Source organism: Podarcis pityusensis (assembly GCF_964106645.2).
Source record: "Podarcis pityusensis genome assembly, chromosome: 3".
In the NCBI taxonomy this organism is placed as follows: Eukaryota; Metazoa; Chordata; class Lepidosauria; order Squamata; family Lacertidae; genus Podarcis; species Podarcis pityusensis.
The window spans coordinates 101,242,898-101,258,457 of NC_138026.1; the positions used below are offsets into that span (position 1 = coordinate 101,242,898).

The window sequence follows — 15,560 nt, forward strand, 5'->3', positions numbered from 1 at the left end:
GCGTTGTGCACCAAGTTGTGCATCCCAGATTCCAAAATGAATTCGGCTGATATGGGATTTGTCCAGAGCAACTCAAGGCAGCCACAATTTGTCCTGGATCAGGTCCACCAGGCCTGTGAAAAATGGGGGGCAGCAAGGAGAGCTTGGAGAGGGAGACGATGCTTGAATGTCTCCTCTCTCCCCCCCCCCCTTTCCGCCAACCACATATTTAATTAGGGATTAGGACTGTGCAAGCACCCCAATTCAAATTGCGGGTGGATCTGTCCGGTTCAGTTTGGAGACTAATCGGGATCACCAAATTGGGCCCTGAACCAAATCAATGGTGCTATAGATGCCTCATGAATCTGTTTAGGGAGAATGGAAAGGCCATCTCCACAGCATACAGCGATAATCAATTGTTGCACATGCATGTGTGAACCAGTCCTGGAAGAGAGGCATTGAAAGACTCTGGGAATCTTCCAACTTTTCCTACCCTCTGCATGTGCAAGACACAACCGTGGTGGTCCAAAATTAGGGGACACCTAATCAATGATTTGTGACCCTGTTATGGCTGCCTTCCTTCCTTTTTCCTGCTGAGAGTCACCCAGCTCTTCAATAACACTGATAAAGATTTTGCAGATCCTCTGCTATTTCCTCAAATGCTTCAGTTTTTATATGGGATCCAGATTTGTTCTCTGGTGATATGGTTCTTCTAAAGAATGATGGGTGGGAGCAGTCAGAGACTGTTTAGTTTCTCCTCCTCCCATCCCATGACTACCTTGTTAGGGAGATCTCGCCTGTTGTAAACAAAAGAGCGTTGCCAAGGAATGTATCTGCCTGTTTGGAATAAGTAAAGGAAATACAAAGAACAGTTTGGATAGAGAGTAAAACACAGATCAGGGAGATCCCAAGGGGGAAAGGACCTATATCAAGTTTCATTAGCCGTGAGCTTGATTTCTGTGGAAACAATTCGCTCCCCAAGACAGGAGAAAGGAGAATTATGTCTGCACCAATAGGAACAATGAAGAAATCTGCTTCGGTTCACATTTTAACACAAACCTAACTAATCTGCACTTCCTGAAACAATGCATGAAGTGAAACACTGGTATCCTTTGAAACTTTTCCAAATTTTGTAATTTCAACCCAAGAAATGTGCTTCAAAAAACCAATATGAGGGGGAAGTGTGCACAAGGAAAACATGGGGAAAGTAACATTTTTTTAAAAAGCCTTACAACAGAGGAAATTTATTGGAAAGAACGTTTGCATTAAGAGCTAGGTGGAACATTGGTTGCTTGGTGAATGGCAACTTCCTATATTCCTTGCTATTTTATTAAACATGAACATAATTATACTCCACAAGTTTTGTTTGCATTGTTTTCTTCAGCTGTCATTACAAGGAGGAGGGAAATCAATAACAATTTGCAAGAAAACTGTTAGGCACTTAAGACTTCTTAATATTGTACTGCATTCCTAATTGAGCATATAGTTGTGCTGTTCCTTGTAATTTGTCATTCCAGTACATGATAAACAAGCAATTACTTCAGAATTTTCCTTCTCAACATTTGTTTGGCCATATAAGCCAGAGGTTGTGAAACTGAAGCCTGCCTGGCGGATGAATGTGGTCCTCTCTCCCCCAGGCCTCATCCCTCCCGAAGCCATATTGCAAATATTAAAATTATACAGCTTGAAGAGGCTGGATGTACCAATGCAAGCGTACTAGACAAGGCCTTCCAACTCTGCCATTCTAAAAACAGATCTACATATTTTGCATAAGGAAAGTCCTGCCCTTCCCCCACTTCAGCGCTATAAACCGTGCTCTTATTCATTATTCTCATGATCGATTTTTTTACTGTTGTGTTTTGATCGGAGAATCCAAAGCAGCGTTCATGGAATCCACACGTTCTGCCAAGAGTTTAGCTTGTCCTCCTCCAGCTGGCAACCAGTGCTTCTATATGATTTATCAGAATAATTGCAGCACAAAGACAAGAGTTCAGTACTCTCAGGCTGTTCATGAATCGCAGCTACTATTGGCAGAGATAGTCCATGATTGCTGGATGCTATTTAAGTCTTGGCTGCGCCATAGGCCACATAGGAAGGACCACCCACGGTCATGACTAGATCCCACTCCTTCATGGATCTATGGTCAACTCCTACATTTTCTCTCACAAATGCACTGTGAAGACAACTTTCTGGCTAGGTGGATTCATCCAGAAGACAGTCAACATAAGAAGAGACCTGCTGGATCAGACCAAAGGTCCATCTGGGCATTCGTCCTGTTTTTCTTAAGTAGCCAAGCAGATACCTGTGGGAAGCCCATAAGGAGCCAATAGTCCTTTTCCTTCATTGTTACCAAGCAGCTGGTAGACCTACCCTCCGTTATTTTCCTTTCTTAAAACCACAGTGGCCCTTCCTGTGGATGCCATCTTATGAATCCCACGAGTTAATGGTGTGTTCTGTGACAACAAAAGCATGCAGAACAAAAAACAGTGTTGTCCTGATATAGAGATCCTGTTGTTGTCCTGGCCCTTACACCCAGGTCTGAGTGTTGCCAAAAAGAGGACTCCTATTCAGATTATTCACAGATCAATCCCCCTTAGGAGGGGAACACCCCCTTGTACATCATCCCAGCATGATGAAACAACACTCCCACCTTCCTCAGACTCTGGGGGTTATGCCTTCTGCTCCACAGCCATGCAGGAGCAGGCAATTGCAGAATACGTTACAGGTCCTTTAGGGATTGCAGGCATGACACCAGGGGGTGGAGGCACTGGAAGTAAAGACCTTGCCAACCTTCTTCAACCTTCAGATTACTCTGGTCCTTTGCTGAGACAACATCTTTCAAAGAGCAACTGGCAGAGTCTACTGGGAACTGGCCAGAGACCTGATTTGTATTTTAGGGTGGGATTTTTGTTTTGCTTTGTTTTGTTTTGTTTTGTTTTGTTTTGTTTTGTTGTATAGTATTGCATTTTCTTTCTTAGATGTAGTGTGTCCTGGGACTTCATGGTGAAGTTGAGGAATAATTAGGGGGGTTGGTTATTTTGATTTGCCTCACCTCACCTTGACTTCAAGAAGCTACCATCTCATTGCTACCAGTTCCTCAGCAAAGCTCTAGCAGAATGGGATAATTATGGACTTCCATAATTCCAGTCTGAACATGGAGCTCTGATGTCTGGAATGGCTTCCTCATTCATTCCAGTAGTGGAGTCATTCACATTTTAATAATTAGCTAGGCTATCATTTTTATGACCTCTTTACAAGGCAGCAGTGGTTGCTCCATGATGGAGCTTGTGTTGGAAACTGTCTATTCAGCTCCAAACTCAACACTTCATCCATAAACCAAGGATGGTGAACTCCTGTATTGTCATGGGATATGCAGTTCTCCAGAAAACAGTCTGGGGATTGGAATTGTATTTTGTTGCACAATCTGACTTCTTCAAAATGTTGGGATGTGAATAGATGCTAGGAGATTATATATATTTATTATATATTATCCTTCCTTCCTCACATTTGTGATATCCCTTTGTGGTTCCCTTTGCAGTTTAAAAGGGAATCTTAGGCTAGTTTTAGCCTTTTAGTTTCAATAATCCAGGATGCTTTAAGTCAAACTGGATTTTCCTGTTATTTCCCCCTTTTCTCCCCACAATCACACAGTCTTGTAAAAGGTAAAAAAAAACATTTACTCACTCAGAATACTTGCAACAGATGCAGCAGCTTTGTTCAAGCAGACTTAAAATGGTCATTTGGTTACAAAGACGGACTGTACAGTGGTACCTCGGTTTACGAACTTAATCCATTCTGGAAGTCCATTCTTAAACCAAAGCTGTTCTTAAACCGAGGTGCGCTCTCTCTAATGAGGCCTCCTGCCACCGGTGCCCTTCCACCATTCAGCTTCCATTTGTAGACCGAGGTAAAGTTTGCTAACCCGAACACTACTTCCAGTTTTGCGGAGTTCATATACTAAATAGTTCATAAACAGGACTGTTCTTAAACCGAGGTACCACTGTACTTAAGTCTAGCTTAAATGGAGTCTTGGCTTGGCGCTCAGACTAGCAAGTGTTCTCACATTGCTGGCAGAGTGGAAAGAGAAAGTGATAGAAAAGTGTGTACCCAGGCTGCTACATCCTCCCACTGTCAGAGCACAGTGGGAGTGTCTCTCACAGAGACCTCTCTAGCAAACTTACAGGAAGACTCTGTGAGCTTCCGCTCCTAGCATGTGCCTATCTAGCAAAACTTGAATTGCTAGTTTGACTGCATTTTAAATATCACCCACAAAAATGGTACGGCAAGACTCTACTTATGAACTCGATAATAAATTGTTGCTTCATTTTGAGGGCCTTGCAGTTATGGAAGACACTTTTGTATGTTTTATGAAGCCACTGAGCTGTGAGATAGCAATGTATATGAAATGCCCATGGCATCTCATAGGTTCTCAAAATAGTTATGAGCCAGCACATTTTGCATTGAAGAACCAAAGAAGGAAAGAATATTAGCATGTGGAAAAGTCCTCAATGCTATTTTCCTCTCAAGTAAAACTGAGCAGCCCTTTATTTTAACCACACAAACACACACATATGGCAGAATCCTCCAAGAACCAGACGAAGCGGCTTCTTGGCCCCTAGGCTCCTCCTGCCATAGTTTGTGGTTTAGATGCTCACCATTTCAGTCATGAATTCCCTCCCTCCCTCCCTCCTCTCTGCATCATTTCTTTTACAAATACGAAAAGTCTACAGCGAACAGCACTCGCCAGGAAAAGGGAAAAGGAAAGAATGTGTTCTTTCTTTCCTCCTCTCAGTCATTTGCTTCTCCAGGAACTCACTGGACAATGTATAACATAACATAACAAAAAGTGCATTTATTATGAAAGAATTTGATGAGAGGAAATAAGATGATATCTATCTACATCTTGAGGATCATAGGCATATACTGTTACTGACAAAGCCCTGGATGGCAGTCAAAAACCTACTCATCCCTCTCAAGGATACTGAAATGCTGCTCTGCTCTGCCAAAAAGCTACAGTGATCAAAAGACATAAACAATGAGGCCTTTTAGGCTAATTATTGCATTTCAATACTTCCCTAAGTAGTTTCATTAAAGAAAATAAGCTATAACTATTAAAATGGATTTTTAATAGTGGATCAGTCACAAGCCTTCTTAAATTTATTTAAATTTAGAACTATTTGTTTCGGGGTTTGTTTGTTTTCCACGCTCTTAGCAAATTACATCAGCAACTGACCCAGTCATTCCCCCTCCATTTTCTTTAATTCAGAGAACATACATTTCTGATGTGGTTCTGATTAACATGAAAAGCAAACTGCAAGGTTTGGAATGACAGCTTCTTTTTTATTTGCCCAAATTTTAAAGCACAGCCAAACTTTGTTTTTTTCAAATCAGGGAGTAGGTCATCAGCTATAGAAGGCCAAGCAAAAACACACATTTTGGGGCATCCAAACATGTTGGAGGGTATGCAAGCTCAGTCTGCTCATAGTCAGCCCCCTCCCACCACCATTCCCACCATCTTATCTCCAGTTCAAGTCAGCTTCCCCCTCTTCCTTGGTCCTTGTAGAGCACAGCAGAGAGGAGGATGGGGAGGAAACTAGAATTGGGACTCAGCTATACAGCTGCAAAAATAACGTTTTAAGTGTAGTGTATTATACAAATGTGACATGCCAACAAAGTTCCGTATAGTTAAAGCTATGGTTTTCCCAGTAGTGATGTATGGAAGTGAGAGCTGGACCATAAAGAAGGCTGATCGCCGAAGAATTGATGCTTTTGAACTATGGTGGAGGAGACTCTTGAGAGTCCCATGGACTGCAAGAAGATCAAACCTCTCCATTCTGAAGGAAATCAGCTCTGAGTGCTCACTGGAAAGACAAATCCTGAAGCTGAGACTCCAATACTTTGGCCACCTCATGAGAAGAGAAGACTCCCTGGAAAAGACCCTGATGTTGGGAAAGAAGAAGAAGAAGAGTTTGGATTTGATATCCCGCCTTTCACTCCCCTTCAGGAGTCTCAAAGCGGCTAACATTCTCCTTTCCCTTCCTCCCCCACAACAAACACTCTGTGAGGTGAGTGGGGCTGAGAGACTTCAAAGAAGTGTGACTGGCCCAAGGTCACCCAGCAGCTGCATGTGGAGGAGCGGAGACGCGAACCCGGTTCCCCAGATTACGAGACTACCGCTCTTAACCACTACACCACACTGGTGTAGATGGAGGGCACAAGGAGAAGGGGACGACAGAGGACAAGATGGTTGGACAGTGTTCTCGAAGCTACCAGCATGAGTTTGACTAAACTGTGGGAGGCAGTGGAAGACAGAAGTGCCTGGCATGCTCTGGTCCATGGGGTCATGAAGAGTCGGACACGACTAAACAACTAAACAACCACAATACAAATGGGACAGTCGATGGCGCTGGTGAGCTAATGGCAAATTCCATATATATTTTAAAACTTCTTTTTTAAAAAAGCATTTTCACAGTGTTTTTAATATATGTGTAGATTCAGCCTTGGTTGGCTCCGCCTATCATTGGCTCTGTAGCCATGGTCTGTCTCCCTACCTTCTGCCCTATCAGTTCCAATGAGCACCAGTCACCACGGACCAGGCGGACAAATACACCAACACTGTATAAGGCATTCTTACAACTTCATCAGATTTAATGTCCTCAAGGCAACTGGGAACTTTCGACTCTTGAGCATGGAAATGAATATTGCTGATGCTGAAAGAGTACCCACCCAAATACAATAGCTTCCTTTTTTCCACACACTTAGCAAAAAAGCAACTTCTTTATGGTAACTTCTAGACATCCACTGGCCACTCTCATATATTTTCCAAGAGGTCATTGGTATAAAGCTGAAAAGTTTTCTTTCTTTTTTTATATAGAGGAAAGAAAGTTGTTGTTGGTCCTATCAGTTCAAATCTGCTTTCTTGACTTCGCTGCTAGGTGTAATTATCAGTAAAATCATTGGTGACATTTGTTCATTCCCACTTCCTTAAAAAAAAAGTTCATTCCCTCCTCCTTAAAAAAAAAATAATAAATGTTTGCTTTCATGCAGCCTGCTTGGGGCTGCTTTCTTTTCCAGCAGGCCCACACCCTGCCAGCAAGTGACCCTCCGACTCTAATTGGGAGAACCAAATCCCCATTGAAGTCCTGCATACCTTTGTTACCTCAGTGGAAACTTGCTGGCGAGGGCCACATTTGACATCCGAAGTCAATAAAAGGCAGGAGAGGGGGAAAGCTTTCATGTTCTTCAAGAGGACCTCTTTCTTTTCTTTCTTTTTCCAGTCAGACTCCAGCGGTGTCGGCCCTAATTCCCCCTCAGCAACAAAGTTAAACTTGCATGTGTTTTGGAAGCAATTGGCAGGCTGTTCTGGGCTCCTTTGCTAAGCTGCGCTAATATTCCACTATGCTTCATTTACTCTCATTCTCTCTCTTTTTAAAAACTTTCCTCAAATCTTAAACCAACGTCTCTGTTGTTCAAAGTTTCTTTATTCAGACAAGCCTGACCTCAGATATCCTCTCTTCTTTCTTTCTCTGCACCTCAGAGAAGCCCCACTTATTCATACGGTATTTATTCATATGGTAACTACATGCAACAGCCTCCGTATTCATTAAGTCATCTTAGTCCTCTGAACAAGGTCCATGCAAATTGAAACCTTCACTGCAATTTCTCAGACTAGTGGTGGGGAGCTTTTTTTCAGACCGAAGGCCGCACTCTGCAACCTTCCAAGGGCCAGTCACAGGCAGGGCCAGGGCCAGAAGTGGTCAGAGCAACAAATGTAAGTTTAGCATTTCTAGAAGAGTCTGGTTTCTACGAACACTTACACCCCTTTCTCCGTCCTGAACCCAGGCAAGCAGGAGGCACTAGCAGAATTCCAGGATAATCTCCAGCTAGGCAGAAAAACTCCAATAGTGTGTGCAAAGCAGGGCGGCCAAGGAGTGTAGCTTAGGAATCTGTGTGGCCTGAGGAGAGTCCTGAGGGCCAGATAGAAAGAAGTGGAGGGCCACATTTGGCCTCTGGGCCTGAGGGTCCTCTCCCTTTCTTAGGCCACCTAAACTCCTTGGTAGTGGCATTGATGATGACAATGGAAATGAGTAGGCCAAGAATTACCCAAGTGTCATGTTCTTTCTGGGACTTTCATTTCCGACTGACAACAATTAGGTAAAGGTAAAGGTACCCCTGCCCGTACGGGCCAGCCGTGTCCGACTCTAGGGTTGTGCGCCCATCTCACTTAAGAGGCCGGGGGCCAGCGCTGTCCGGAGACACTTCCGGGTCACGTGGCCAGCGTGACGAAGCTGCTCTGGCGAGCCAGCACCAGCGCAGCACACGGAAACGCCGTTTACCCTCCCGCTATAAAGCGGTACCTATTTATCTACTTGCACTTAGGGGTGCTTTCGAACTGCTAGGTGGGCAGGAGCTGGGACCGAAAGACGGGAACTCACCCCGCTGCGGGGATTCGAACTGCCGACCATACGATTGGCAAGTCCTAGGCACTGAGTCCTAGGCACTGAGGTGCCACCCGCATTCCTAATTTGTCCCATCCCTGTCCCCCATTCTACACCATTCAGCAACAGGTGAGAATGAAGCTCCTGTAAACTAATTTATCACTATCATCATCATCACCATTATTAAAATTTCTACACCTGCCTTCATCCGAGGATCACAGGGCGGTTTACAATATAAAAACACAAAAATACATAACACCATAACAAACGAAAACAATAACACACCGTATTATTATTTATTAATTTTGTGTCGTTCTGCCGTGTAGATATTGTAGCAACTGATCTGCACCCTTCGGGCTTCACCCTGTCTGCCACTAGCACATGACCCCCCAAAAGTTGCCCAGAATGAAATGTTCCCCCTGGTTTGAAAAACATTGCCCACCCCTGACCTAGAGGTATCATGGGGAGATGGAATGATCAAACTAGCATAAATCTGCCCTTAAATGGGAATAAGAAGGGAGAGCTGAACTCAGCTCCCCACTGGGAGCTTGCTGGATAGTGTGGTGCTAACATTCTCCCAGATCTCCCCAATCCAAATCCAGTTCTACACTGCCAATGAAAACGTCCAGAATAGAAATGACCGTTTCTTAATTTTTTCATCATGCCAGAGTAAGATGAGTCTTCCCCATTAAATCTCTGTTCCTTCTTGGTTGCATTCCGTTATCTTTGAATGCAGGATATGCGATGTCTAGTTGGTTGCACAAGACCTCCCAATTAACTCTAATCCCACAACTTGCATTGACCAGTATGCCACTGAGTCCCACCTGAAAAAAACCCTGGTGATCTGGAAGTGCTGCAAGTCTGCATTCCCAAACCCGAGCAAGGAAGTTGTGCTTTTAAGTCCCACTGGAGTCACGGGAACAAATTAGCTGTGATCTGAAGCCTTGATGATTTCAATTGCATTTTTCTTGACTGAGGGCCTTCCTTGAACCTTCCTTGGGAGTTTTTAAGCAGAAGTTTGGATGGCCATCTGCCATGGATGCTTTAGCTGAAATTCCTGCATTGCAGGGGGTTGGACTAGATGACCCTTGGGTCCCTTCCAACTCAAAGATTCTATGAAACATTTTGACCCTCAACCCGTAGAGATCATTTAACTTGAACCGGCTGCTCATCAGCTCCCATTGGTTTTTCTCCCCCAGCCATCAGTTTGAAAGCTGCTCTGCCACCTTTCTGATGTTACGCACCAGCAGTCTGGTTTTGCTAAGACTCTGGTTTTGATCACATATGACTCACCACTGCTGTGTCAAGAGATGCAGGCAAGTGCTTCATTTTAATCAGTCTCTCTGTTTTGTTTTGCTTCTAAGAAAGTGACACCATCAGTGATGTTAACCTTTCAGCCAAGGGCTAGCATTAGCTTCTACTGGTATACAAGAATATCCTCATTCATTCCAATGCTGGGGCAGCAGGTGGGCCCAGTTCCCCGTTGCTTTGCATACCTGTGCAGAATGTGGACGGGTCAAAAAGGCATCCAAGGCTGGTTCAGACAATATAGACATTGGCAGATCTTGGAGTCTCAGATTTCAGGGGTGCCCTGTGCAATGCCAAAATCCAGCATCTCCCCGGCACTGCCCCTCACCTTCTGCCTTCCGTTGGATATCATAGTTGCATAGTTGCAACAGCACCCCAGAAGCTCCGCACCCAGTGCAGCCAGCATGGCCAGTGGTCAGGGATGATGGGAGAGATGAACTCCAGCAGGATCTGGAAGGTCACGGTTCCCTATACCTGCTCTAGAGCCTCAGCTCCCATGACTGATGATCAGGACACTTGGAGAGCCATGAAGGTTGTCAAAAACACAAAGTAAAACCTTTTACAGTGGTACCTCGGGTTTCGAACTTAATTCATTCTGGAGGTCCGTTCTTAACCTGAAACTGTTCTTAACCTGAGGTACCACTTTATCTAATGGGGCCTCCCGCTGCCGTCACACAATTTCTGTTCTCATCCTGAAGCAAAGTTCTTAACCCAAGGTACTATTTCTGGGTTAGCGGAGTCTGTAACCTGAAGCGTCTGTAACCCGAGGTATCACTGTATATGTGATCGGATGGTGGGTTGTGTTCCAAATCAGCGAAGTCAGCATGGAAAGGAATGGACTGCAATTTGCTCCTTGTAGATCTGCCCGTTATATCCATCTGATGATGGGAATTTGGAAGATACCATCATAAGGAAGTTGAGATGGGTTGCAGAAGAGGATGGGGGTGCCGCACTTTTACTCTTGAAGAAGTGGGAATTTCAGGAGGTATAGAGCAGCTGCTTATGCAAGCTGCAGCCAAGGCTGGCTCTACCATAAGTCAGAGTTAGATAGTTGCCTCGGGCAGCAGTAGATTCTGGTGCTAGAGGGGGGTAGCAACGTGTTGGAAGACAGCTATGCACACCATGCAGCCTATCCTGCACCCCCTAAGCTACAGCCCTCAGATGTAGTGGAGGATCCTAACCCATCACCAATATTGAACTCAGGGCCATAGCTAGAGGGTGGTGAGGTGGGCCCCCCGCCAGGGCTGCAGGTGATTGGGGGGCACAAAATCACGTAAAAATATGTCCATAAATATAAATATCGATTGTTGCCTCATAAGAAATGGTTTTAAATAGAGGGTGAATTGAATGGGTGGTGGGGGTTGGAGAAGAGGCGGAAAGAAGAGCTCATTTGTCCATGGCTAGGGGGCGCAATCTGGACAGTTCTGCCAAGGGCGCATGATCACCTAGCTACTGCTCTGATTGAACTAAGAGTCAACTGCCACCTTGGTTGGCTTTTGGACATGGAATGGGGACACCACATTGGCCTTAGCCTCAGGTGGAAAATGTACTGGTCCGACACTGGCTACACCCGCTGTAATTCCCTCTTCTACACAACTGTTAAAGCTGCAGGAGCCCCATCTTCCTAGGCATGTGCCCCACCCCCAGCAGTAATGGAGGATCTTACTGCTGCGTTTTGAGGTATACAATCTTCTCATTCTCTCCTCCACCTTTGCTATAGACAATGTGCATGGGGCTAGTGTCTCCAGATTCACACCAAGCCTGAAACCTAGTATCCCCAAACCTCTTCCTCAAAAAGAAGGAAGGAAGGAAGGAAGGAAGGAAGGAAGGAAGGAAGGAAGGAAAGAAGGAAGGGGGAAGCCTGCTGATGGACCTTTCTAGACTAAAGGATTTGTCAGATTAGAAAACATGCTGTGCTTGATTGGCATGGCATAAAAGAGCTGAGCTACAGGTTTTTCCTGAAGCACTGCAAGGGAGATGCTACCTGTCCTGGGATTGTGCATGCGATAAAGAGATTGGAGGGGCTGCCTCTAAGCATGCCGAATCAGCACAAGTCGGGACTTTCCCACAGACTGCGTGTGGAGTGGGTAAACCAGCCCTGAGAATAACTTTTGGCCTGAATTGGTGAAAGAATACTATGGCTGCGCATCAGCTCTGTGAAGGGGGTTGAATCATGAGGTGCATCAGGGCGATTTGGGAGTCTCCACTCACCACAAGCTGAATCGTGTCAATAAACCCCCAAGTTTGGATCAAGGGATCCCTTGCATCGCTCTATTTCTGTACTACGTCTGCACTTTTATAATTCTTAGATTTTCCAATATATGGCTGCCATCTTTTCCCTTCCAAGGACACTCTGGAGCAGAGAAGCAGCCCCTGGGTGAGCATTACATGAATTGCATGCATCTGAATGTGTCTAATGGATCTCAGATATTCAAAATAGTGTAGAGTAAGTTTTCATAAATCTTCAGGTTGCATCTCAGCTCATGAAGAGCAACCTTGTGGAGCAGCAAGCATCCAAGCTCCTCACATGTTTTAGAACCCTAGAAAACCTAAGCATCCTAAAGCAAGACAAAAATTAAAGTTTTACTATGTTGCTACCTGATGGCATATACCCTGACTCGGCCCAGATCTGTTAAATTAATGACCAAAGCAGAAACTAAGCTTCTACTTAGGTTTTGTTTATCATAGAGTAGTGGATCTGAGGCATTGGGGGGTGGGATTCAGAGTGTGGGGTGGGTGAGGGGTAGGAGGCTTGTGGGGAGTGTAGAGGCAAACAGAATGTGATTGTACGTGAGAGCAGCCCCATGCTGATGTGATAATAAATTCAAATTTCTCATTTCTGTAGAAAGTTGACCACAGGCACTTCATCAATCAGTATTTTGATTTGTAATGTGTTCCATATGGCCCTCAGTCATTACTTAATGGGGAACATCCCATCTGCAAACATCTGACTCCAAGCTCAGAATCGGGAGAGCTCCTCAGGTTTCAACCACGTTTTCCCAGAAACTGAACACTCAGCAGCATATTCATTTTTTTCCCCTTGACAACCGCCGCTAATGAGAAACAGCCCGGTGCCTCACCAAGACAGTTACGGCCGTGAATATTTCATATTAACAGGGAGAAAATCCCAGGCTTCGTTGAAATGATGAATATGCCTAAAGTGCACTGCCATGCCAATAACATCCTCAAAAGACCTTTCCTGCCCTGCATGAAGATTTGCGAATCTCTTATTTGATGCAATCTTGCGCTGTATTTATTTTGCATGTTTTTCTAGTCACTTCCTCCGTCAGATGATGCTTGGCGATGACTTGAGAATTACTGTCAAGACACAATGCGATGGGGTGATATGCAACCATAGGGCTTTTCCGGGGCCCAGACTTAATTGGAATGTCAAGGACATGTGAAGCAGTAATTGAAAGTATCACTCAGCACATACAGAAGGTAGCTACCTCACTGCTGAATAACCTGGGATTGTGGCATAGTTCAGGGCACTTGTCCTCCAGATGTTTTTGGACTTCAACTCTCGTCAGTCTCAGCCAGGACTGATGAAGGAGGAGATAGGATACAGTGGTACCTCTGGATGTGAATGGGATCCATGCCAGAGCCCTGTTCGCATCCTGAGTAGAACACAACCCATGTCTGCGCATGCGCGGGTCGCAATTCGCCACTTCTGCGCATGATGTCATTTTGAGCGTCTGCGCATGCGTCAGCGGCAAAACCCAGAAGTAACCTGTTCCATTACTTACGGGTTGCCGCGGAGCGCAACCTGGAAATGCTCAACCTGAAGAGACTTTAACCCGAGGTATAACTGTATTTTCATTCTATGAACTTCATTGAGTTAACTTAGGATCCAAACCCACATCTCTAAGATGTATTCTCGAGCACATTGGTTTATCTGAGATGCAAGATTCACAAGGTGACTTGTCAAAACTGGGCCATTGCTAAGAAGACAGCTGATTAAGACAGTTAATGATTGCACCCTGCCCAGAGGCTGAGAATGGATCAGGATCCCTCAACTTCAATCTAACTTCAAAATGCTTATTTCTTTTGGAAAGGCCTTAAGCTCAGTGGTAGAGCACATTCTTTGCGTGCAAAAGATTCCAGGTTCAGTTCCCTCTGTCTCCAAGCAAAGCTGGAAAACAGTGGTGTAGCGTGCGTTGCTGGCTCCCAGGGCTGCGCGGAGGGGGTGGGAGAGAAATGGGCAGACTACGCATGTGCATTGAACTGCCTTACAGCATCCACAGCATCCCAGAGATCGCAGCTGCAGAGATAAGAAAAGAAGAGTTGTTCCATTGTCTGGAATGCTCACTTCCTGGTTCACATGGAAAAGCTGTTTTCAATGGAGTCCAGTGACAGAAGCACACAGCTGCATTGAAGCAGTATCAGGTGCTGAAATTTTGCACCCCCTAACAATTTTGCAACTGCCCCTGTGCATGCGCCCCCCCCATGCTTTGCCACTGCTGGGAAAGACTGCTGTCTGAAGTGCTGGAGCGCTCTACGTGGGGCTACCTTTGAAGGTGACCCGGAAACTACAACTAATCCAGAATGCGGCAGCTAGACTGGTGACTGGGAGCAGCCGCCGAGACCACATAAAACCAGTCTTGAAAGACCTACATTGGCTCCCAGTACATTTCTGAGCACAATTCAAAGTGTTGGTGCTGACCTTTAAAGCCCTAAACTGCCTCGGTCCAGTATACCTGAAGGAGTGTCTCCACCCCCATTGTTCTACCCGGACACTGAGGTCCAGTGCCGAGGGCCTTCTGGCGGTTCCCTCACTGTGAGAAGCCAAGTTACAGGGAACCAGGCAGAGGGCCTTCTCGGTAGTGGCGCCCTCCCTGTGGAATGCCCTCCCACCAGATGTCAAAGAGAACAACAACTACCAGACTTTTAGAAGACATCTGAAGGCAGCCCTCTTTAGGGAAGCTTTTAATGTTTGATGTATTACAGTATTTTAATTTATTTATTTTTTGGAAGCCGCCCAGAGTGGCTGGGGAAGCCCAGCCAGATGGGCGGGGTATAAATAATAAATTATTATTATTATTATTATTATTACTGGAGAGCTGCTGCCGGTCAGTGTGTAGACAATCCTGAGCAAGATGGCCCATGAGCTCTTACCTTTTTACCCTTTCAGGGGGAAATCCTGCAGATTTAAAAAATAAATTTAGAAAGTTAGAAGCCTGTTGTCAATTGCTTGTCAATGGCCCATTTGCAATATTAAGCCCCCATCTATTTAGGATCAATATAAGATGCATTCTGAAAAGGAAAGGACTTATAATGCTTCTGAAGACATTTGCAAATTCTAGAGAAGTTATTCCATTGACATGAGGACTGCATCCCTCAGCCTAACTATGTGAGATATGGTAGCACAGAGAGGGAGTGATGGGGTGGCAGAGAGAGAGGAGGAGAGAGAGAGAGATTTGTAATGTTGCAAACCCATGGCACTTCTAAAACTGGCACCATCCACGGCCAGTTCCAACTCCACCCCCAACACATTGCTCCCGAAGGAATGCATCCATCAGCGGGGGGGGGGGGGGGGGAAGGTTCCTCCCGCACACTTTCAAGTTTCCCCAATCTCTCTTAATTTTCAGACATGGTGCAGGAAGAAGCATCTTTATCTGCACGTTGGCATATTGTAGTATGTGCTGCGTAACATGCTCCTGAGAATGAAAAACACATTGTGTCCAGGGAGACAGCTCCTTTTTAAAAAGAAAAAAGAAAAATGTTCTGTTAATGATAACGTGGCCAACATTGCTTTGCGTGCATAATGGGATAACATTGTGAAGGAAAGAATACTGCCTCTAATACACGCAATCCATCATGGCTCAGGGACAATGC

At 45.1% G+C, this 15,560-nt stretch overlaps 1 long non-coding RNA gene across 1 annotated transcript in view; it reads right to left on the reverse strand.

Annotated features, from left to right (window-relative positions):
* LOC308472962 overlaps nucleotides 1-15,560 on the reverse strand; it is a 78,642-nt gene that overhangs the window by 16,516 nt on the left and 46,566 nt on the right. The window lies entirely within an intron of this gene.